Source organism: Camponotus vicinus, unplaced genomic scaffold (genome assembly GCF_025532165.1).
Source record: "Camponotus vicinus isolate PSW18456_S1 unplaced genomic scaffold, iyCamVici1.0 SCAF_4, whole genome shotgun sequence".
Taxonomy (NCBI): Eukaryota; Metazoa; Arthropoda; class Insecta; order Hymenoptera; family Formicidae; genus Camponotus; species Camponotus vicinus.
The window spans coordinates 22,172,326-22,195,263 of record NW_028141976.1 but is presented as its reverse complement, the minus strand read 5'-3'; the positions used below and the strand labels follow the sequence as shown (position 1 = coordinate 22,195,263).

Here is a 22,938-nt window from a genome sequence, read left to right as displayed (position 1 = left end):
CAATTAAATAGATAATAGGAGCATCAAAGTTGTAGATTGTAAAATTTATTGCATCAAAAAATTTTTGAATATATTTCAGAATTGTTAATATCTATATGCAACGATCATCATCGAATAAATCGTTTCGTATATGATTCCAAGCTATAAACATACTCGACGATAATAGTATACGGCAATTTACGTTAAAACGAATTTAAATTGGATTAATACGTATTGTAACTTGTTCTGCGCATGCAGGTTACATCGCGTAGTACAGCATGTATGAGGTGTAACGTAGTCTAATACGGAGTATCGAATATCGATAACGCGATATCCAGCTTCGAAAACAAACAACTATACAATGTGCAAAAATTTTCATCGACTTTACATGGATGTAGATTAACCATCATCCTTCTTCCTAATAAGTTTATTTTAAATTCTCCAACTTGGTCAAAATATTTAAAAAAAAATTAAATACTTTATGTAAATTAGGCTTGAAGAGCAAAAACATTGTACAACTATTAAAATTAAAATAACGAGAATGAAGAATTAAAATAACGAGAAATTAAAATTAAAATAACAGAATGATATAAAAAAATTTGAATTTTTTTCATATAATTTGTAACTTATATTCTCGCTATATATTTTTATTATAATTTTAGATGTACTTTCGTAGAAATTATAAGTAAAATAAGAGACATCTTTAGAAGAGACAAATTTAACATTACATTTAATTATCTTCCAAAGTAATCTTTTAAGTTAAGGATTCATACAAGAAATATTTTTTGGATAAGTGTAAAATATGTAAGAATTGCTAGTCAATATTCTTCTGTTGAGACAATTAAGGGGATGAAATGGCTGCTAGTTAGGTGCGAGTGAGGACGGAACGAATTCCTACATCCGGGAATAGGAAAAATCTGGTGAAATCGGTTCATTGGCTCGGTAATAGCGGTTACCCGTTACATGAAGCGGAACGTGGTCCTTATTGCGGTGAACCTGAGACTTAATGGCCTGTGACCCGGGTACGCCGCCGCGGCGCAACTACAGTATACAGGGCGTCCGTTAGGAGAGAGTACACACTGAGAACTTAGTTATTCCTGGAAAGCCGGAAGAGCTAACGTCTCCGGCAGCGCGACGCGCCTGCCGGGCGTCTCCGGTCGCGTGGCTTTATAGTCCCGCATAAGCTCTTCCCTCGCGATCGAAATGGCTGCAACCCCTGCATCCGTTTGATGACTCCTTTGGCGGGACTTTCTCGAGATATTGCGACTTTCACGTATGGATGATCAGATATGATTATCTATGTTACATGTAAAGTCGTGCGTTTGTCTGTAAATTATAGAATCTATATAATGTTGCGAATAAATATATATTATTAATTTATATTACATTAAATTATATTAAACAAGTAGCTTTGAGTATTGTATAAACAAAAAAGTATAATGGAATCTATTTACTTTCATAAAAATGTTAAAAATAAGATGAGTTGTTTGTGCTCTATCGCATTGGATAAAATCGAGGAAAAATATGTTGAACAATAATTGTCTAGCAAAATTTGAACGATTATTTTTATGAAAAATTTTCTTAACTTTTGTTGTAAAGAAAACTTTCTATTTTTCGTTTAAAAACTTTTTAAATTAATGTACCCATATTTACGGCTTATTACCCAGATTTTCCCGCATATTCGATCTTTCTTTTCCGGTTTCCTAGCCTAAGGCAAAACTACCCTTTCGATCCGATATTAAAATGACTACAAAAAAGAGAGAGAAGCATCTACTCGCGCAACCCACGATGTGCCTCGCACGATTACCTACCCAATCTCGAATATAATTTTCTTATTAGCTATAAAATCCAATCAACGTCGACGTTGCCTAGCCGCGCGCCGACCCTTCATCACTTCCCTTCTCTCTCGGGATTCTGCGCGCAAAGTAAGCGAAACAAGGACGACGAGAAAATGCAGGAAAACGCGATGAGAAGAAGAAAGAGAGAGAGAGAAAAAGAGAGAGAGAGAAAGAAGAAGGTGGCAGAAGGAAAAGTGGGGATGCTTTGAGAAGGCAGAAGGTCGACGTAGTAAGGGAGGAATCAAGTTAACCGGGTCTACCGCTCTTTCTCACTTATTTCGCAGGGTGCGCATAATGCGATTCCCGTGACCGTCTCTGATGTTGTGCCATGGTTGCAACCAACTAGCCCTCCGAAGGCATGGCCGCCATGAACTGGCCCTGCCTTTTGTTTTCTGTGCGGTCCTTCCAATTATATCCAAATAAAAGAGCACGCAGGGAATAGACCCTCGTTTTCGACCCTACAACTCCTGTTTTTCTTTTTCTCCTTCTTCTTCTTCTTCTTCTCCTCCTCCTTTTTTTATTTCTTGTTCTTCCTAGTTTTATCTCGTTCCTTCCCTCTTTCTCTTTTTCTATTCCCCTCCCCTAATCTTTTTGGTTCTCGAGACTCTTGGCCTCTTCATCGTACCGTTACTCGAGAACTTTATGACATTGTTCTTGAGTAAAATATCTCATAGGCGGAGTCTGGCGCACCCTACACGTCGTTGAACAAGGGTAGAAGTTAAGGAGAAATGTCCACCTGCGTATATCTTAATTTTTGTAATGAGATAGTATTATGTACATTTGAGAGAAAAAAATGTAAGAAAAAAATTATTCAAATGAATCAATGTTATATAATAAATACACATACAAACAGATAGAAAAAAAATATTTGTTACATATCTTTAAAAATTTCTTTCTCTGAAGAAATAAAGATATACAATAAAAGATGTTAAAATATTTATAATTACAAAAAGAACTAATGAAAGTAATTGACGAGTATTATTTTATATATTTCAATATTGCAATTGTTACTTTTATAACAGCATCTAGTCTGATCAAATAATAAAAATTGTCAGGAAATTAATTTTTAAAATATAAATTATGATATACGAGTCCGTAATTAAATCATTAAACATCACTATATATATAAGCTCTAATTAAATTCGACGAATGATAGAACAAATAAAACACTATCCTTTCGACCGAATTCATGTCAATAAAAATTACTAACCCCTATTCGTTGAAGACGAACGACAATTGCTGTCACGGTCGCTTTACCCTCTCTTTACCCTTCTTCAGGATTATTATATTCTTCTTGTCCACGTTGATACGTTCCAACGTATCGGTCTACCACGGAAGGGAATAATGGGCGCATCCTGCTGCAGGACGTTGAATAGAAGAAGAGGAGGATCGGCCTTACGCCAGAATCCCCGCTAAGGGAGAGACAGCGCCTCCCTCCTCTTTTACGCGCCTCGCTGGCTACAGACCACGGACTTGAATCAATTAAAGTTTAATCTGGAACCCCGGGATCGCAGGAAGATTTGCCCCCTTGTCCATGTCTCTCGTCTTTCTTTTCCGTTACGCTTTCCTTCCGTTCTTTCGTCTTCTTCTTTTATTGTCTGGTGCTTCCTAAAAATTATAGAATACAATATGTTCGATAATATCGAAACTACACAACTAGTTTTGCACACTTTAAATTAATCACAACGAGCATGAGATAATATATGAGTTATTTTTACAATTTTAATCCAAAATTTTCAAGTCATTATAAGTTTCTCTCAATAATAAATATCGACAAAGTAAGAAGTCCTTACCTTATATATTAAAAATACCGAAAAAAAAGTTTACGAGATATTTGTATAAGTATCTAACACGACAGAAAATAGTACGAAGTAAGAGAAAAGAGAGAAATGACAAAAAAAGAATAAGCAGAGAGCGTCTTTTTTACGAAACACAAGGGGGTCTACATAGGGGGCTTTGAAACTGTATCGCTTACGCGAAGGGTCCCCTTCACAATGGAGATCCGCAACGAGCGGAAAGAGTAGTTATCCGTAATACGGAATGACGCGTGCTGATGAGTCGAGCCGGAAGTTTCGATCGTGCCATCGGGAATCTCCCCCGATCGTCTCTGTCCCCTGTTAAAAATGGCGTACAGTAGTTCGATTATGTGATGCATCTTCGATTCAATTATATAAACGCGAAATGTTATATATCGTAAATTTATAATTAAAACTAAAGAATTATTATAATAAATATTATAATATTAATTTTAATATTATAAAGAACTATTAAGAATGTATGAAATATGGAATATTGAAGACAGATTCATATTTGAGAATAATATATTTTATGAAAAAACACTCTTAATCGCAGAGAGATTTTTTTTGCGCACTACACGCTTGTGAAACGTACATTCTATATGCACCTGCAATCTTGGTTTCTGACTTTTCATTCACTCAATATAAAATAATACTCGGTCCGTTTGTCTGTAATTATACCATTGGCCTGTGCGACAATCCCTCATTTTTCCGTCTTCGAAACAAAAGCACATTAAATCTTATTGTTCTTACGTCGGTGATTAATGCTAAAGAATTAGATGACAATTGTTCCTTGCAAAGCCGTTGAATCTGCCAGGATAATAAATAAAGCTCCTGACCGCCGCATGACCGCGTTTCATAAATTATACAGAATAAGAGTTGCATCGTTCAGGTACTGCATTCTTTATTAAAAATGCTACTGATTATTGTAGCAATATTTGTATATTGCTTACAAGAATAAAATTCTTTATCTTAATATTATTGAAACAAACATTTTTTCCTAACAAATATAATGACTTTGAGTAATTTTATTCACACACAGATATATATATATATATATATATATATATATATATATATATATATATATATAAATTGCATTTATCGTAGATATTTAGATAATTAGATATTTTATAAATCTTTTATAAATAAGTTAGTTAGAAAATATAAGCATAAACATAAACATAACAGACATGTTATATTTCTACTTTTTTCTTTAAAATAAGCAAAAGATCTTTTTCGAGTAATCATAACTATTACAATGATATTAAATTGCATTTCAATCAGCGGCGGATGATCAATCATTGATGTTACTATTTTTCAGAAATATGTTTATTTTATATTTCTTTTGGCTAAGCCAATCAGTAAAGAAATTGCAGTCGCAAAAACTTGTCTGTCTGACCAGAACAAAAGGATAAAGTTTTCTATGCCATAAGAGAATCTGGCGATTGCTCAGTCCTCCTGCTTCAATCCCAAGCGTGTCTTGGCTTTACTTTTCTTTTTTGTCTCTCTTTCCGGCAAAGTTTTTGAGCTAAAAAGAAGCATTTGGAACGTGCATTCTGTTTCTTAGATAACTATGACAAACTTTTATAAGATAAGATGTTAAATTTTGATAGATCACGATCGCGAAAGAATTGCGTTCACCTAAACAATATTTAAATTATTTAGCAAAGTAGAAAGATATCTTTTCTTCATCTTAATTAAAATTTTGTCACAATATTTAATATAAAAAATGAATCGTTTTATAGTTATGCGAAAAAATATATTTTTACTACATTTTACTTGCGCCAACACAATATCAATGATCAGTCTCTCATTTAAGGGGCCGATGTAAAAAAATGTTAGTGAACAGAACGTTTTGTTTTTTAATACCCGCAGGTTACGTGACGTGAATTAATAAATTATGTGCAAACCCCCGATACTGACCACTTTTTCCATTGCATTTCGTTTCAATCTCCATATTCAGATAAATATTTTCGCCTAATTGTTAGTTAATAAGCCGTAAAGCATGAAAAAATTAATAATTTTCGTATAAATGGAACATAATAATATCACCCGCTAAATCGAATTGCGGGGAAAAAACGCCGAATGATTGCGATGCATCGCGATGGTGGGAGAGTACTGCACAAATCAGGATCGCTGGTCACGATAAAACAATTCTACAAAATGCTCTCTAGATTAAAATGCGTACAAAATGAGAAGCGCAAATTACCGAACAAATTGTTGGCGTATTATCGAATGCGGCGCTTGTGAAAGTAATATTCGTATTTCAAAAATGAAGAATGATGACCGTACACCATGAAGAGTGCATTTCGCAAGCTCATTACACGAGCAGGCATGAATGCAAAAATCTCCGGTTACGCGTATGGTAATCGAGAACGTTCGCAGAATAATTTCCTTCTTCTCTCTATAACGAATCCTCGCCATCGGTGTACCAGCTGTGCGGAAAAGGTCGATCTGCATACTCCGCAGCGTCCGTCGGAAGGAAATCGCTCTGACGGTCGTCGATCGAGCATGACGAAGCGCTTGTGCAATTTCCTGGTTCAACGAAAAATCGTTACGATCGGCCTTCGTGACCGGCCTAATCGCAATGACAACGCAATTGTAAAACGTATGCCATGTAAAACGTATTTTTCCTATCCTTCGCAGTCCGTTAACATCATAAATGGTGCTCGCATTTTTTATTTCTTTTCTTTTACTCTTTTTACATTGTCTATAATCGATTAAAATTGATACGCTATTAAAAAATTTATTTATTCTTCGCAGGTTTGTAGTTGACGTTGCAAAAATATCATTCTTCAAATTTGTCCCTTTATTTGAGAGCATCCTAGTAGAGTACATTGTATCGCGAAACGTGAAAATGTTCAGTTTCCAGTAAAGCATCTTAGTTTCCGAGGCACGCGCCTTTCCAACAACAAGGAGTTTACCTAAGTCCCGCTCTCAGCTGTCAGCACGCGCTGATTCGCGAAATCAACGGGACCCGTGTGCTTTCACGGGCACTTCGTCAGAAAAATTCGTGCGAAGTGTTCGGATGTGCCATTGTTTTCTCGACCCATTGTATCGGCCGTTTATCAAATAGCTGCAGTTAATCCGGTTATGGGTGGTCGCGCGCGAGTCGGCCGAAGACGGCGGCGGGAAATCGCAGGCGGAGAAAAGCGGGATGCTTCGGGGGCGGATAGAGCGGGGGTTCGCTGATTGCAGCGAGTAATGACGGGAGCCGAGGGGTGTGCAGTAGCCTGGAAGTAAGTAAAAATTTTAAATTTAGTTACAGCTCGCGCGCGACCCCGACTCGGCATCGCCTGACGTTCGTTCTCGGCGGTTTACGAATCCCGCGAATGTATGGTGGAACAGGATGAGTCAGCGAGGATAGTAATCGTAGCGATTGCGCAACGAGAATGATAATAATTTTATACGAGGCAGAACTGACAAAATATTGTAAAAAATATCTTTCAAATAAAAATATAAAATAACTTAAAAATATTTCAAAATAGAAAATATAAGATATATATTTTGCTATAAAAAAAACCTGTCATTCAAGAAATAAAATACATAAATGTGCGGAAGAGTTTTATTCCGAAAATTTAATTTTCGGATACGCAAAGTAAAGAGATATATTTTGCATTTCACATATTCCGACACTCATGCATTTGACGCACTGTCCAGCCCTGTAGGATAACGTCGCTAGGAAGCCAATGATCCGGGTGTTGTTCGTGTTCATCGGGAACGGTGTCGGCGTCAGGAGGGTGGTTGCGAGCTTTAATAAGGGCTGCCGAATTTCACACTGACTTGACGGAGTCGGGCCGGGGGAAAGTTTTTCGCGGCGGCAATACCACCCCCGAGTAGCGGCCCGGAGATCCGAAGGGACGAGCGGAGTGAAATCGAGGGCCGGCAGGAAGGGAAAAGATTCGGAGGGGAAACGGCAAAATGGAAGGGAGGCGTGCGGCTGATCGGCTCGAATAAAGTTTGGGTCGCGCTCCGCGCGCGTGCCCGCGCCACGCACACGCGCGTTTCGTATATATAGCAGGCGAGCTAAGCGATCGACAGCCGGATTATTGGAGTATTAGAACTTGTCTCATAACTCACGGACCTAATGGCCTCTGACCCAGCGATTCGGCGCTGCGCTGCGTATTGCCTTTGACGCGGCGGAGGATATATGTCGGTCTGCCGCTCTGCACTTTGTCTGCCACGAACGCGTTCTTATTTTTTTTTCCTTTCACTTTATTGTTTTTCGGCAGCTTAAAAGTGTAGATAGTTATCACAGAGTGCAGGTATCGGGCTTGAATTTTTAGTTGATACAAACTTGTTTTTATTCTTCTTTATATAAGACATAAATATGAACTTATTTTACACGGAAAACTTACAGAAAAGTTCTAGATAAATAATGCGCATGCAAAATATTATTATTCCAACAATAATTATTTTTAATTATTGAATAAAATATTTAAAAATATAGTTCAAGAGAACAATATTCTATGCTCTCGTCAGAAACTAGTTCACATTAAACATAGAATCGAGAGAATCAAGATTGCAAAAATCGAGGGCGCAGGCCAAGATTCGTCTCGCGAGGGACGCTCTGGTCAGGAAAGCGAACAGCTGCGAGCATGCCAGTTCTCACTTGAGAGAGCACATCAGATGGACTCGCAACAGGATTGTTTTAATGCCATTTAAACTAATCGAATTAGAGAACGAACCGATGTGACGATACGGCACGATAAAAAAGAACTGGGCGGGAGGTAGGACGGGCGGGCGGTGCGGGGAAAGGGTAGCTGAGACTCGGATACGGGACGAAGGGAGGAAGGGCTTTGGGACAGAGACGAGGGGGTGTACGGATGGGCACGCAAAAGGGGCGCGTGGATGTGCAACAACAACCCCTCAGCCTCCTGCAAACTCCGCAGCTGCCAGGCGCAGCGCCCGCTCGACCGGAAGTAACGCGACTACTGCCTACAACACGTCTCCGTCTCGCTCTCCTGCTGTCTATCTCGCTGCTGCCACCCTCCTTCGCTCTACGCGCTCTCTGTTTCTCTCTGACACTTCTCTTTCTCTCCTGCTCATCATCGCCTGCTACCAACTCGTACACCCCTCCACTGTCATTTACATGCGTATATACTCAGGGGATGATGCGCGTCTCTCTCTCTCTCTCTCTCTCTTTCTCTTTCTCTTTCTCTGTCTCTCTCTCTTGCTCTCTCTTTCTTTCTTTCTCTCCCTATCTCTCTCGTGGTTGATTCCGCGCGGGAACACGATTCGCAGCGAGCGGAAGCGAAGTGCACGGTTCTCTTTCACTAGGAAGAAACGCGACGTCGCGACATCCACGTCAACGCCGGCTATGACATCCCGGCACGTTCACTAGCTGAAGGAATAAACCATTCCAAAACATTTTTACACGATTTATATAAATACAGATTTATATAAATACAGATAGCTTTTAATTTAATAAATTTTTCTAAATCTAATATTTTTTCCTAAGATTGTATCCCTTAAAAGCATCATCCTCTATTTTAGTATTTTTACAATTGCATCTAGTACATGATCTGATTTACATAAATCGCAATGTTTTAAATAACGCAACTTCTATACGTCCACTTTTGATTTTTGCACAAAAACGTATTCGCATTGAATCAAATTTCTTCTAGATAAACAACTTTTCGCACATACTTATCATTTATATAAAGAGAATATATTATACATGTAACAGTTATAAATATCATAGATCTTATAGTATTTCTTAATTGATATAAATAATAAAAATAATTAATTTTATAGAATATTTAAAATATTGAAAAAATAATTTAATAGTTTGTTAAATAAATTATTGCTCATAAGATTCGTGTTGGTTATTCTTTTAATTTGCATATAACTATATAATATTATTACATTCGTACAAATTATTATTATACTATTGTAATATTAATCAGCACTAATGTATTTTCTCCATTATAAGAAAATTGGTCATTAATCCTCAATATGGTAACAAAAGGTATCAAAACATTGCGACATTAGCTGCCGCATTGCAGTGAGCATCACGGTGTAGGTAATATATGTACTTAAACGACAAATTAAATTGCTCTGCGACACCCCAGCGTATATTGGGTGTATAGTGTGCCTGTTGCCTATTACAGGTCTTCTCTTTGTTCTCCCTCTTTACCTGTTCTCCTCGTCAGTAAATTACGCACGCCCTCTTCTTTCATTAATGCCGTCAAAAGGCACTCCAATGCTACGTATTCGTTTATTTGAAAGCATGATTATTCGATGATATAACATACGATTATGAAATACCTTCTTGTAATTTTACGTAATAATTAATGAGATAATGATGTAATCGTAAAAAATTACCATAATGAAATTATGATTTATATTATGATGATTATCGAGCTACAATATAAAAATAGTGAAGAAATATGTATAATTAAAAAAACAGCAAATTGAGGATAAATGGCGTATTCCTCCTGGGGATTTATAAAATATTTGCATCGTCAGAAGTTTACGCTTCACCATAACGGCAAAGACTTAAAGTTTCTCGTGAAACAATTTCCAATTAAAAATCGTAACAATTAGCGATCTTTTCCGAACTCCGCGGAATCTTAAAAGCCAAGAGTCACGATGTCAATTTCGCGAATCAAGGAATAGATGAGAGAGGAAATGCCGAACGCAAGAGCATAAAACTCGCGCGCGCGTCCCATGCCGCACGCGGTCCATGTGCTTCTACGCGCATGGAATCGCGCGCCGATCCAACCCTCCGTCAAAAGCACCACGAGAGCGACCGGTAGCAACCCTCCTATCGACGTCGCTCCGCCTCTTGCCACCACTCTTGTTGCACCCCGATAGACGTCTGGCGCGTATAGTCGCCTATGGGGTTGCAACCCCGGTCGGTGCAACGCCATCGGGATCCGCCGGCATCCCTTTTCACTCCGTGCAACCCTTCAACGATGCGCTCGACCGTCCGTCCATCCGTCCGTCCGTCCGTCCGTCCGTCCATCCGCATCCCTCTCGACGATCCACATTCCGCGCCATCCATCTCATTCGCCGCGGCAGATGCGGACTCTCGTCGTTTCCAAATCAACGACACTAACTTCTCGCGGATGCTCCTCTTCTCGATCTCCCGTCTCTTCCTTCTCGAAACTTTCAACCTTCGTCTGTAGTTTTCATTTTTCCGGCATCACAATGTTACTTGTTTCTTTGTTTACCAAGTCGTGTATTCACAAACACATATATATGCATAAGGCAGGACTATTTTTATTTATATTCAAATTTATACTCAGCGTGACTAGAGAATAGTAGAAGAAGATTTCGAGGATTTCTTCTTTCGTCGTTTGTTAGATGTTTGGCCTGATTACGGAGAAGCGTGGCTTACGCTTATCGTGATTAAAACAAAGTAATTCTTTCTACATTATATTTAATCAATTACATCTAAACACTTAGATGCACAAGAAGCAATAAAACTTATGTCATAAACAGTAAATTATTGTTGTGCAATATTTTTATAAGTTAAGAAACATCATATATTATTAAATATATATAATTGGACTTTTTAATATTATAATAACACGTAATTAAATGTATGATCTAAAAAAAAATCTACAAAACACACCTCCAAATTAGATATGTCCAAATTAGATATTAAATGTTAATTAAAACATCTTTAATTATAATAAAAATGTAATAGAGACTTTTTCAATAATAAATATTATATATAATTCAACTAAGATACATATTAATTTTTTCATAAAAATAAACTAAATATATTGCTAGTTTCAATTCATTTTTTAATGTTTTTATAATTTTACGTATTGTTATTTCGTTATTCATAATTAAAAAATGAAATGTAATGAGACAAACATTAAAGTAAATGGATGAGAGATAAAACTTTTTAGAGATAAAAATTTTTAATTAATTAATATAAACATGTTTCCATTACCTGATATATTACGAGATATTACAATTACTTGCCGATAGAATTTCTTGCAATATTTTTGTTTTATGTATATGATATTTCTATATCATTTTCATTCGATATTGTTCATCTAATACATTAACTCGCGTCTCCGTGAATTGGGTATTTACCCTGATGCAAATTTTCCCGAGGCATTAATTTGCATATTGCTGAAGTATGTTTTTGAGCTTTAAACTTTCACATCATATTCGTAGTACATCGGTAGCAGAAACCATCTTCGAATATTATATGCAGAGATCTTGCAATCTGCTAACGTTTGTCGAAACGGAGTGCTACTGATAAAATTATTCAAGTAATTGTTACATAAATGTACGTAGACATTTCATTTTACAGTTTATCTATCTTAAATTATTCTATCTTAGATTAATCTACCTTAGATTAAATATTTGATGGCACATTGCGAGTATTACATTTAATAATTCTTATACATATTTTTTTTGCACACATTTAATTAAAATAAGTAAAAACACAAATGCAAATGGAGTTCACGAAAATTGTAATTACGAGAATGATACTCGAATCTTCTTTTATAAATATTCTAATTTAAAGAAGCATGGATAATTTCACAACTCGTCCCATTCTCTGCCTCGTGTTACGTATCTTCGTCGTGATTCACGATAAAGAGGACACATCGACTTTAAACCTCGGGCAAACGGGCAACCTTCAGACCTTGCTACGAATCTCCTTTCATTAGTTGAAGTGGGAAACCATCCAACCAAACCAATCAGCCAACCAACCAGCCAACCAACCAACCTACCTACCTACCTGCCAACTAACCATACATCCAACCACCGCAACGACCTATTCACCACCACCACTACCAACATGGCATCGTCGCGAACGAGCCGAAGCCTCCATGATCCACTCTCGTTTATAGCGCCCGGTTTCTAATCTTGCGTGCGGTTGACTCGTTTTCAATGAATACAATGCCGCGGCAGATCATATCAAATATGAAAACGGAAAATTAACGAGTGCTTCAGTCGTCTCGATGCCACCAATTCGAATCGACATTTCCGCCGGTTCGGCACTTTGTCGAATTAAGTAGGAACGATAGCAGGAACGAAAGGTGGAGCGAGAGAAAGGACAATAGGAAAATATCGATATCATGTTCGAGCATCGGAGATCTTGACAATATGATGAAGTACAATAAACGCGCGACTCGATAGGACCACAGACCGAATAGATAGATCTTTTCCTCGAAAAGCGTTTGTGTAGAACCGCGCGCACTAGTATTCCAATCTCTTTGTTTTATATCCTTTTATATCCACAAAATTCGCGACTGAAGATTTCATATTAAAAATAGTTGAACACACACATTTTTAAATACAGAATAACTTCATCACAATATTAATTAATTTTAATCTGAATTTAAATTGTTTTTTCTTTATTCTAAATCTAATTCTAAAACAGATAATGCATATCAATTATATCAATGATTTATTCAGATTATGCCTTCTTTGTACTTAGTCTCGTTTACAAAGGCTCGAACCCACTTCGTTAGGCGATTTACTTCCCGTTGTTTCCAAAGCACAAGCAAACTATGCACTTTATCCCCTGAACAACTACTAGTGCCTTTAACCCACTTACAGCCCCAACATGTTGTAAACAGATATTCACGACTAAAGTCTGTTCAAGTCAATCAATCCAAATTTAGATGATAGAACAGCAAATGTAATATTCAATTTCGATTATACAATGTAAAATTATGCGAACAAATACATGTCCCACATAAGTAAAGTAATTTATCCGCACGAGTTAAAAAGAATGCACATGCAAAAAATATGCACATGAATAAAAAATTCGATTAGCCAGAGGTATATCGGATATCGGAGTCCTTCGCATCATTTCACCACATCCTCGTACATAACATGCACACCATATATATGAACGCGGAAAGTTATAAGAGGAGCATATTCCCATAATATCATGATGCAGAATGATAATCTCTTATGTCAGAGTTCCTAGAACATTTTTTTTTATTCCACACTCTGCTATAGAGTTAATTATACACATAATATTGATTGAATCGTGATTGACGATGCATAATTTTATTGAAAATTATATCCATCACAATTAAATTTACAAAATTTTAAATAAATATATAAACTTGAATAAAATACGCCGGATTTATAATATTTAAATATTTTTTAAGATTTCTTGATAATAGTAACATATGATAAACAAGCGTCATTTTGGTATCATAATGACTTTTTATAATTTTAATAATCTAAGAGAATGGCAATAAAGATGATATTAGACCAAAAGAGATATTCTCTTTGTAGATGTGCGCACAAAAAGGATACTTTTACGAGATACAACAAGCTCGCACGTAGTGATTGAAGAGAGCATCATCGTCACCGACTTGAAAAGGCCGAGCCAAAAAGCAGAGACGTAGCGAAAAGTGCGTCGGCCACGCGTAATATAAGAGAAAGATCGTAATTAACTTTCTTTCGATGACATGCACCGTGATGACAGCGCGCGCAATAGTCAAGTATTCAGAGAATGCACGCACAGAGTTCATCTAAGGACTCTTGATCCTTCGATTGCTCGTATGTAGGCACGAATGCAAGCATAAGCACGAAAAGGAGGTAAAGGCTTCTTCTATTACCGCTCCTCGACGTTGTCGCTGTCGCTGCCGACGCTGATGCTTCTGCTATCTCTTCAATCCTTCCAGTGAGAGGGATCTCTCTCTCGGTAGTCGGTGCACAAAGCTTATTATGCCGGCTCGGCTCTCTTCGTCCAAGGAGCTCCGGCAGCGTGCTCGTTCTGCCATGACACAAGCTAAGTTGATGGCACTCGACGAACATCCTTCCTGTCTACATCCCTGAATCGGTGGAATGCTTTTGCCCCGCGCGTCTCTACTTCCTAGCCTCCTCTTCTGTTCTTTCTACTCTCCGTCTCTCGGCATCATATATTTTTATCTTTAGTACATCATAATCAATATAAAATTAGAAGAGTTCTTTTTAATAATAAATGTGTACCTAAATCAGAAAATATTGTAATCACCAATAACGTTCGTGCTTAAATAACGAAGCTTAAAATCTAAATAAGAAGATTCCGAAATATCCGAATTTCAAATCCGTCGATGCTGTACCGCGGAGTTCCGCGGCTCAACTGATCGCCGTTTACCTCGAAAAGCCTTATATAGGTTTCCCCAAATTTTGTGGTCCACTTAACTAGAAAACCTGGTGCTTATCCGACTCTGGAGCCGCTGCAAAATTACACGCTCCGGCTTATCAAGCCGTGAAACCGGTATTAAGCATCAGACGAACGAACGCGCGGGAGCCGCTGCACGCGCACGAGAGGAACCTTCGCCTGCCTTCGCCAAAGAGCGGACCCAGAATGCACCAGTAAACTCGTTTCCTGGGGTCCCTGTGTGTAACTGTGTATAGGCATTTCGTTCACCTGACCGATCACCCCGACGTTATACCGATCAGAATGTCCCGAACGACTTACAAACGCTGGAGGGCGTTCCTTGCGTTCAATTTTGCAAACAAATTTCTAACATTGTAGAACACGTTACTTGCGATTTGTACGACGTTAACGAGAAGAGAACAACGGATAAATATGTACTATATTGCGGAATACTGATAAATAAATTTAAGCTTGTAAAAGTTTGCGCAATTAGTGAGAATAAAAAAAATAATTGGAGATAAGCATTGTTGAAATAGTATAACACAGATACAATTATTTCCTCCGCATTTATTATTATTAGATTGGAGCAAACGGAAAACGGAAAATAGCAAGCAAAATGCCGGAATTAAATATTTATAGTTTAAGTTTGTCTAATGTATAAAATCGTATGCATTACGACCGAAACAATGTAACAAATCGTGTAATTTTGTTGTCCCGATAATCAATCGCCGTAATATGATATAAAATGACGCCAGTGAATTGGACAATTCTATTAATTATTTAACCCGTATTTCATCAATCTCTCGAGTACTCAACGCCCGACTGCTTTTGAATCACTGCTTTATATCATATTGTAAAACGCCGTTAAATTGCGCGGCGTAATTGTACTCGGTAGATTAAATCAAACATTCCTCATTGATATTTTAGACGAAATTTAAATCAAAATCCCATTAGGAATATGTGAGTAATTATGTCATTATTCTCACACAATTTTGTTTACTATTGCAATACTCGTAAATCGCTCTTTCACTGATATCGAATTGGGCATCTGTGATGTCTCCCATGAACAATACTATCGCTACATTCCTATCAAATGTGTACGTTCTTTTTTGCTATTTATCAAAATTGATTAAACAAAAGATGAGATATACAAAATATAATATAAATAATAAATAGGAAATGTATTGTATATGTGAAAGAAATAATATATATATGTATATGTATAATATATGTTTTGCACTTTAAATACTAAATGTATTTTGTAAAAGTACTTAATAAAAAATATTAATCTAATTCTCTTTTATATAAAAATAACATATGAAAATTTTTTATCCATCTTTTCTATAAATGTTCTTTTTAATAATATAATGGCGCAGTACGCGGTCATTGCTTTATTCTTCATTGAGGAAACAAAGGCTGCAACTTCGTAGCTTCGAAACAAAAGAACAGTGAAGAACCAAAAAGGGAGACAAGAGAGAGAACGATGTCGAGGGAAAAAGGATAGCGGTGGCAATAAGGCGGATGAGAAACCTGGATACAGAAACAGATGCCTGCATTCCTGTTGCCCGACTTCACCCCCTTCAAGCCAACCCCTGCAATAACTGACTGCGGAAGCACGACTAAGTTCTCTCTTGACAGAAAGTTTTTTCCCCACCTAATCTCTGACAGTTAGTGAATGAAGCTCGTCTAAAAATGTAAATGAAAAAACTCGAAAAAATTTAATAATAAAATGTTTTAGAAACTGATTATTAATAAAGTAATGCGAATTATATAAAAATATTACTCGTGTATCTTTTGTAAATATTTTATAGGTCAGCAACACACAAGAGCGAATATTTATTGTACCATGAATTGTTTCATACAAAAATTCTGCATTTACAATTTCTTTTTATAACAATAAACGCGAGAGAAATGTGTGAATCGCGAGTGCAGTCACCACAAAATATCCGATGAAAAATTAATGATATTTCTACGTTGTCAAAGCTTTCGACGATAACGATAATGACATAATTTTGCTGTCGACGTGACATCGCGCTTCTTCCACCCTTTTGGCATCGTATTGTTCCGCGCCTAGGCTGCGAAATGACACACCATATTCACGCATGCGTCAAAAATGGGATGCAGGGAGATATGCGCGAACGATGTAACCAGGAAACGTGCGAAATGACGGCTGTGGATTTCCGCAAAAACAATTTGGCATTTCTAAGAAGAAATCTATGCTTTGATTTTAGCAGAGACTTTCGTAAGTTTTTTAAACGAATATGTCTATCTCAAAATTATTCGATTGAAATATATTATTTTATTATTTTTCCCTATTCTTTAAATACAAAATGTTCAGAATACAGCATAATAATTAAAAAATATATCTTTGCCTATAAATAATTAAGATAACGAAGATAAGGGCCATGAGTTGCAATCAGTTTAATAATAAAAATCTCAGTTGCTTCGACATATAATGATTATATAATACTCTCTAAATTTCTTAGAGTGAAGCTTGCACTCGAAAAATTGAGTGACTCGTCAAATCACTCTAGTTAGAGTGATTTTTCACTCATAGGAGTGAAAAATCACTCTAACTAGAGTGATTTGACGAGTCACTCAATTTTTCGAGTGCAAGCTTCACTCTAAGAAATTTAGAGAGTACGAGATATTTCTCCGGCACATTTCTCTGAGATGGAGGGACTCGAAGCATAATCTTGGTAATCCCTTTTCTCGCAAAACGAAAGCGTTTCTCGGTTGATCGGCGCCCGTCCATAGATGCCGACGTGAGAATCGACTGTGCGCCCGTGACGGCATCGATTTCAACTCCGGCGAACAATGTACGTGGCTACGAGTGCCCAGAAACGAGAAAAGCCCCTCGCTCTCCCGCGCCGAAACTTCGTTCCACCCCCGTCGCGCCACCCCTAGCCGTAGTCGTGTTCCCTCCGTGCATCCTACGGCGGTTGTGCGCGACGTCGAGTAAGTCAAGCGTTCCGCACACAATGGAAACGGCTTAAACGGCAGTAATTATATTTGCGGGTGAGTGTCGGCTGGATAGCGAGAGGCTGCGAGTTGACAATGAAAAGACGGCTGGAAAATGTACCGTCGACATTGTTCTACGTGCACCGAATAATTCATCCGACGCGAATGATACAAAAATCGCGCGTTTCCGATGCTATCTCGATACCAATGATCACATACAAGATTCTTCTAAAAGATGCGGCATTTTAAAGGTACTTTATCCAACTTATTTCGCGGCACCATATATTTGGTGCGCAACGTCTATAGTGCGGACGTTGGGCGTGCGACAGAACGAGCGAGTGTGGTGCACCCCCGCCTCGTTATTAATGGCAATACAAATCTCGAGAGTCATCGAGCGCTCTTCAATCTGAATGCCTTCTGCTCGTGACGTCACGCAGAACCGGGCGATTACTCTGCCGTTCTTGGATGCCTCTCTCGTTCCCTCTCTCTGCTCCTGTCGATCTCTCTCGCGTTTCGCGTCGCCAAGCGTTTCGACCCCGCTTCCTCGAACCCGATGAAGTTTGTTGTGTTTTTATTCCCGGTGAATATATGACTCAATCGGTTCGACTTTGAGACCGCGTAGCATAAGTGCGCGTAGAGGCGCGCGTGCCCCCAATGGGAGAACACTTGAGGGCGCATATCATCGAGACCGACGCACGGGCCCTGGCTCGTCGGCGCGAGCCGGATAGAGAAGAATGAGACGAGGAGAGAAAGGAACGAGGAACCTTCAATTAACTTCCCTGATTACATCGTGCCCACATGTGGTGGCACTCTTGAAATCCTCGTCGCGTGCGCCCGGTCGCGCTTTTTCTCTCTCTCCCTCGCTCGGCTCTTAAATTATTTAATTGCGCCGCGCGTTACTTCCCACTCCAATACGGCTTTCGCGCTTTCTTTGTGCTTGCCAAGCAGCGTTCAAACAGACTTAACCGTCTGGTACTTTGGGTCTGCAATCGAGATGAATAAATAGTAAAAGTGAATTAATGATAGCGTCGATCGATACTACTGTTGACGACGCGATTAAATATATGATATGTTTTTACCTACATATCGTGTACGGTGTGTAAACGGAAGTCTGTAATAACTGTTGTAGCGCTGAATGAATCGTTCACTGTGAAAACATTTTCTACAAATTTCTATTTTAGTCGCAAATTCCCAGAGGCAGTTCCATTCGAACCATCCTTGTGACAATATTTACATGGGACAACCATTCTTTGTCGTTACTCCTATTAAATTTTGCATTTGATTTATATATATATATATATAAAATTATTATTATTATCATATATAAACTGCCCTTTTATAGTTTAAAAATTAAATAATTTTAACATATCATGTTATAACGTCTTTGCACTACTTTAATAACTAAAAAATAATTAATACATTATGGATATAATTAGCAAACATTTGGAAAGCAATTTTAAAATCACTAGAAAAGCGAGATAATTAAAAATATAATAGCTTTAAAAATTTAATAACGTAAAGAAAAAGAAAAAAAATTTTATTGATTTTCACAAGAAAATTCTGTCATAAAAGTATTCAACAAATAATTGATCACATCTGCTACATCTTGTTTATCTAATTTTTATGCTCCTCAATCATATTCACATTATTATTACATTATTAAAGATATGTGCCGTCACTAAAGTAAACGCGTCTTTTCCTTATTAATGAGATGCGCTACTCGATATACCGGAAGTGACGACGTGAGAGGACATTGGCGATGTAAGCGTCAACCTTTAGTCACCAGAGAATATCGGCTCTCTCTATTACCATGAATCGAATGATAATGAGATTGTTGGACGGCGTCGGATGCTCTCGCCTCAGCCGGTCTTCTCTCTCGATCATCGCCGGCGGCTACTATTCTCGAACTACCCGCGGCTCGCATAGTATACCTACATATCTACCTCCAATCGCCTGCTACTCTCCCTACGTGCACCTGTGCGAACGCGCGCACATGGACGCACACACACCCTATCCACAAACTATAATGCGAGTCAGCGATGCATCGGGCGTCAATAACGAGATGCAGGAAGTGCGGGCGTAGGTAGTTCATCGACGTAGCAGCATATTGAAAGAGAGAGAGAGAGAGAGAGAGAGAGAGAGAATGATGAAAATAGAACGGAACAATAGAATACAGAAAGAGAAAAGTTCGAAAGAGAGTAGAGAGGAAGAGAGAGGATTATATCAGAGAAAAGGAGTATAAAGGAGAAAAGGAGCAAAGAGAATAAAAGGATGAGATCGAAGATCAAGAGAGTAACGAAAGAGAGAAACGAAGAGAAGAAAGAGAGAGAGATATATACATATACACACATACACATGAGAGGGACAATACAAGTTGACTAGTAAACTCCGGCATCCACCCTTTTCCCTGAGGGTATGAAACTGGGGGTGAGGTCGAAGGCCGAAGGCACTGATATTCGCCCAAATGACTGCCACGTAATCACCGGCTAATTATCCGATAGATACCCGGGAGGTCTCTCTCTCTCTCTCTCTCTCTCTCTCTCTCTCTCTCTCTCTCGCTCTCTCGCTCTCTGTTCTTCTCTTTCTCTGTTCCTCTCTACCAATCTCTTCATCGATGCTTGGTATCAGCCATAGCCATTGCGAGACAGCGATGAATTGCCAAAGGGAGAATGAAACGAGGAGCGAAACAGAGAGGAATACTACCAATATGGCGTATGCAGGCTGGTCCACACGGAAAAGCGTAGCATCAATCCTAACGGTGAATGTCAATACCGGTAATGATCAAACGATCAATCTATGATTACATTACAAAGTTAAGAAAGAAATAATTTATCATCTTTCTTCATTAATAACTACATAAGGATATATACATATAAAAATACGTAGAAATTAAAATTTGATCTAATAATTTTTTGCTTTTTTATACAGATATTTTTATGACTTATATTTTGGCAAATCTTCCTATTCACAGAGAGATTTTAATAATAAATTAAGTAGTACCATTTCAGAAAATTATTCCAACGAGGATAAAATTGTAATTATTTGTAAAATATATTACTAGAACGTTTGTAATCTGTTTTCATGTCGTATAGTAATTGTCTATCTATACTGCTTTATTAATGAAAACTTTCCAGGGATCTCTATGATACATCGGATAGCTAATACGCGCAACTAAATATCAGCAATGCTACATTCATTGCCAAATATGTACATATCGTGCTATTTATATCAAACATCGTCGTTTAAACTAATTCGCAAGTAATATATATATATGTATATAATTCCTCAAAATTTCTTTGAATTATCATGAATCTGATATAGATAACAATATTTAATAACAATATTTGATAAATCTTGTAGTTACGATGCAAATTAAATAATTCGCGTAATGTCTGTATTTATATATATGTATAAAAAGACAGATTATTAAATGAATATAATAAATTCAATAAAAAAGATGTTTTTTATATACATGTATTAATTAATATTAAGTGTTTTTATTAAAATAGGATGCCAGATATAATTCCTTGCGAATAAATTTATTATCCAAACGTTGCAAAGATCCTTCTTATTCGCAATTCTAAGCAAATTAGATGATATAAACGTTTCATATTGGCATACATTATTCAAAAGAGATTGTCACGCGAGAGAAATAAAATGTTCGATATAATTCTATTTTAGTAATGAAATATCGACGGTAAGAATTCAACTACTTTCCGTCGTGGAATCCAATTACTTACCTAGAGGCGCATTTTTCGCTCATCGTCTAGGTTGCGGGGGTCACCGTTATCCCGAAAGATTTACTCTCATCGTGAGCATCAGTGCGGAAGGACCGACCGACCTCGCCAGACTCGCCGGTTCAGACCAACGGTCGAAAATCGGGCGCAGTTCGACGCGTTTCATCCTCCGTTCTCTGCCTCGTTGCGGAATAATTAGTTAACGGCACGCACGTACGTGTGCATATACACGCACGAGTGTGTCGCGTCGCATCGTGCCCCGTCGTGTGCGTGCACCGTGCCGCATCTCTTAGATAACATCTAGATCCCGCTTGTCCTAAGCCTGACTGACGTTTCTGTGCAGGCGTGTCCCCGGGTGTCCTCGTCGTCGAGGACCTCGCTCTGCCGATCCCGGTGGATGTTTTTTCTCGTCGAACGCCCTCCCCTACATCTCAACAATCTCTCGTTCGAATAAGGTCAATCCTCCTCTCCCCCTCTCCTCTTTACGTGTGCCAAGCGCGGCGAAAAACACAATTCCGTCGTTTTTCGGCCACGTGGCCGCGCGACACAATGCCGATTCATCGCGGCGACACGTAACAAATCTGGCCACGCACCGTTTGTCTCGGAGTTTGTACAAGCATTCGTCATGGCTCGAGCCGGGGGGGAATATGTATCGTCGCTATTAAAAGGATGCAACCAAGGAGCTTTGATACACGATTGGTTTTTGCTTCTCTTTGCTTCTCTTTATGATATAATGATTCTTTAAATACCGAACAGTATCGTATTAATAATGCTGAAATAATACTGAAATTATTTATTTCTATTTTGTAAAATGGGGTTTAATGGAACGACAAAAAATGTAATGTCTTATATAAATACTATCATAGAAAAATTGAATCATGTCGTTTCTGGAAATTTACTGACCGAAATATAGATTTTTATGAAGCTTTCGTGATTTATCAATATTAATAATAATAATTTATTATAAATATGCAAGAATCGCGCATTTGTTTTTCTTTGCAAAGGCTTTGTAATCGATTCTCTTTATAAATCTAAATAGACGAATTCTCTTGAATTAATTAAGATCCAAACGCGATCACACTCTATTTCGAAATGGTTGACGTATATATATCTACGCATTTTTTTCTCCGCTTATCGACGAATGGCCGTTCCATCGATGGACAAAATAAACGACGAAGGAGAAAGAGCGAGAGATCGAGAGCGCGCGACCGGACGGTCTGATAGGAAAAATACGGTCGCTCGTTCGAATGAAGTATTTCAATGAATATGAAAGTGACGGGCGCGTAATCCGGGGCAAATTTATCTGACCTCCTGGATATATCTCCCTCGCGTTGACCCGGGTCCACCACAGTGAGGTGGCACGGATGGGGCGGGACGGAAGGCCCGAGAGCCCCTCGCAGCAGATAACGTATCGCGGCTCGCGTCACCGTCGAGGACCCCATTCGTTTTATCCGCAGCCACCGCGTATATTACGCCTTGCCGCGGATCCGTAAGGATTGACATATAACTCATGCCCGATGACCTTTTTACGCTTCACCGGGGCA

At 38.2% G+C, this 22,938-nt stretch overlaps 1 long non-coding RNA gene across 3 annotated transcripts; it reads right to left on the bottom strand.

Moving 5' to 3' along the window:
* Positions 1-726: 726 nt before the first annotated feature.
* Positions 727-14,689, bottom strand: LOC145970532 (uncharacterized). 3 transcript variants are annotated; one of them, XR_014438523.1, is made up of 5 exons: positions 14,543-14,689; positions 14,170-14,459; positions 3,793-3,931; positions 3,028-3,425; positions 727-2,508 (listed from the first exon to the last, which is right to left on the bottom strand). It is a non-coding gene; the product is annotated as an uncharacterized LOC145970532 (long non-coding RNA). The 3 variants fall into 3 exon arrangements; XR_014438521.1 differs by having other exon boundaries at positions 14,170-14,689; XR_014438522.1 differs by lacking the exons at positions 3,793-3,931; positions 14,170-14,459; positions 14,543-14,689 and adding an exon at positions 3,611-3,746.
* Positions 14,690-22,938: the final 8,249 nt, after the last annotated feature.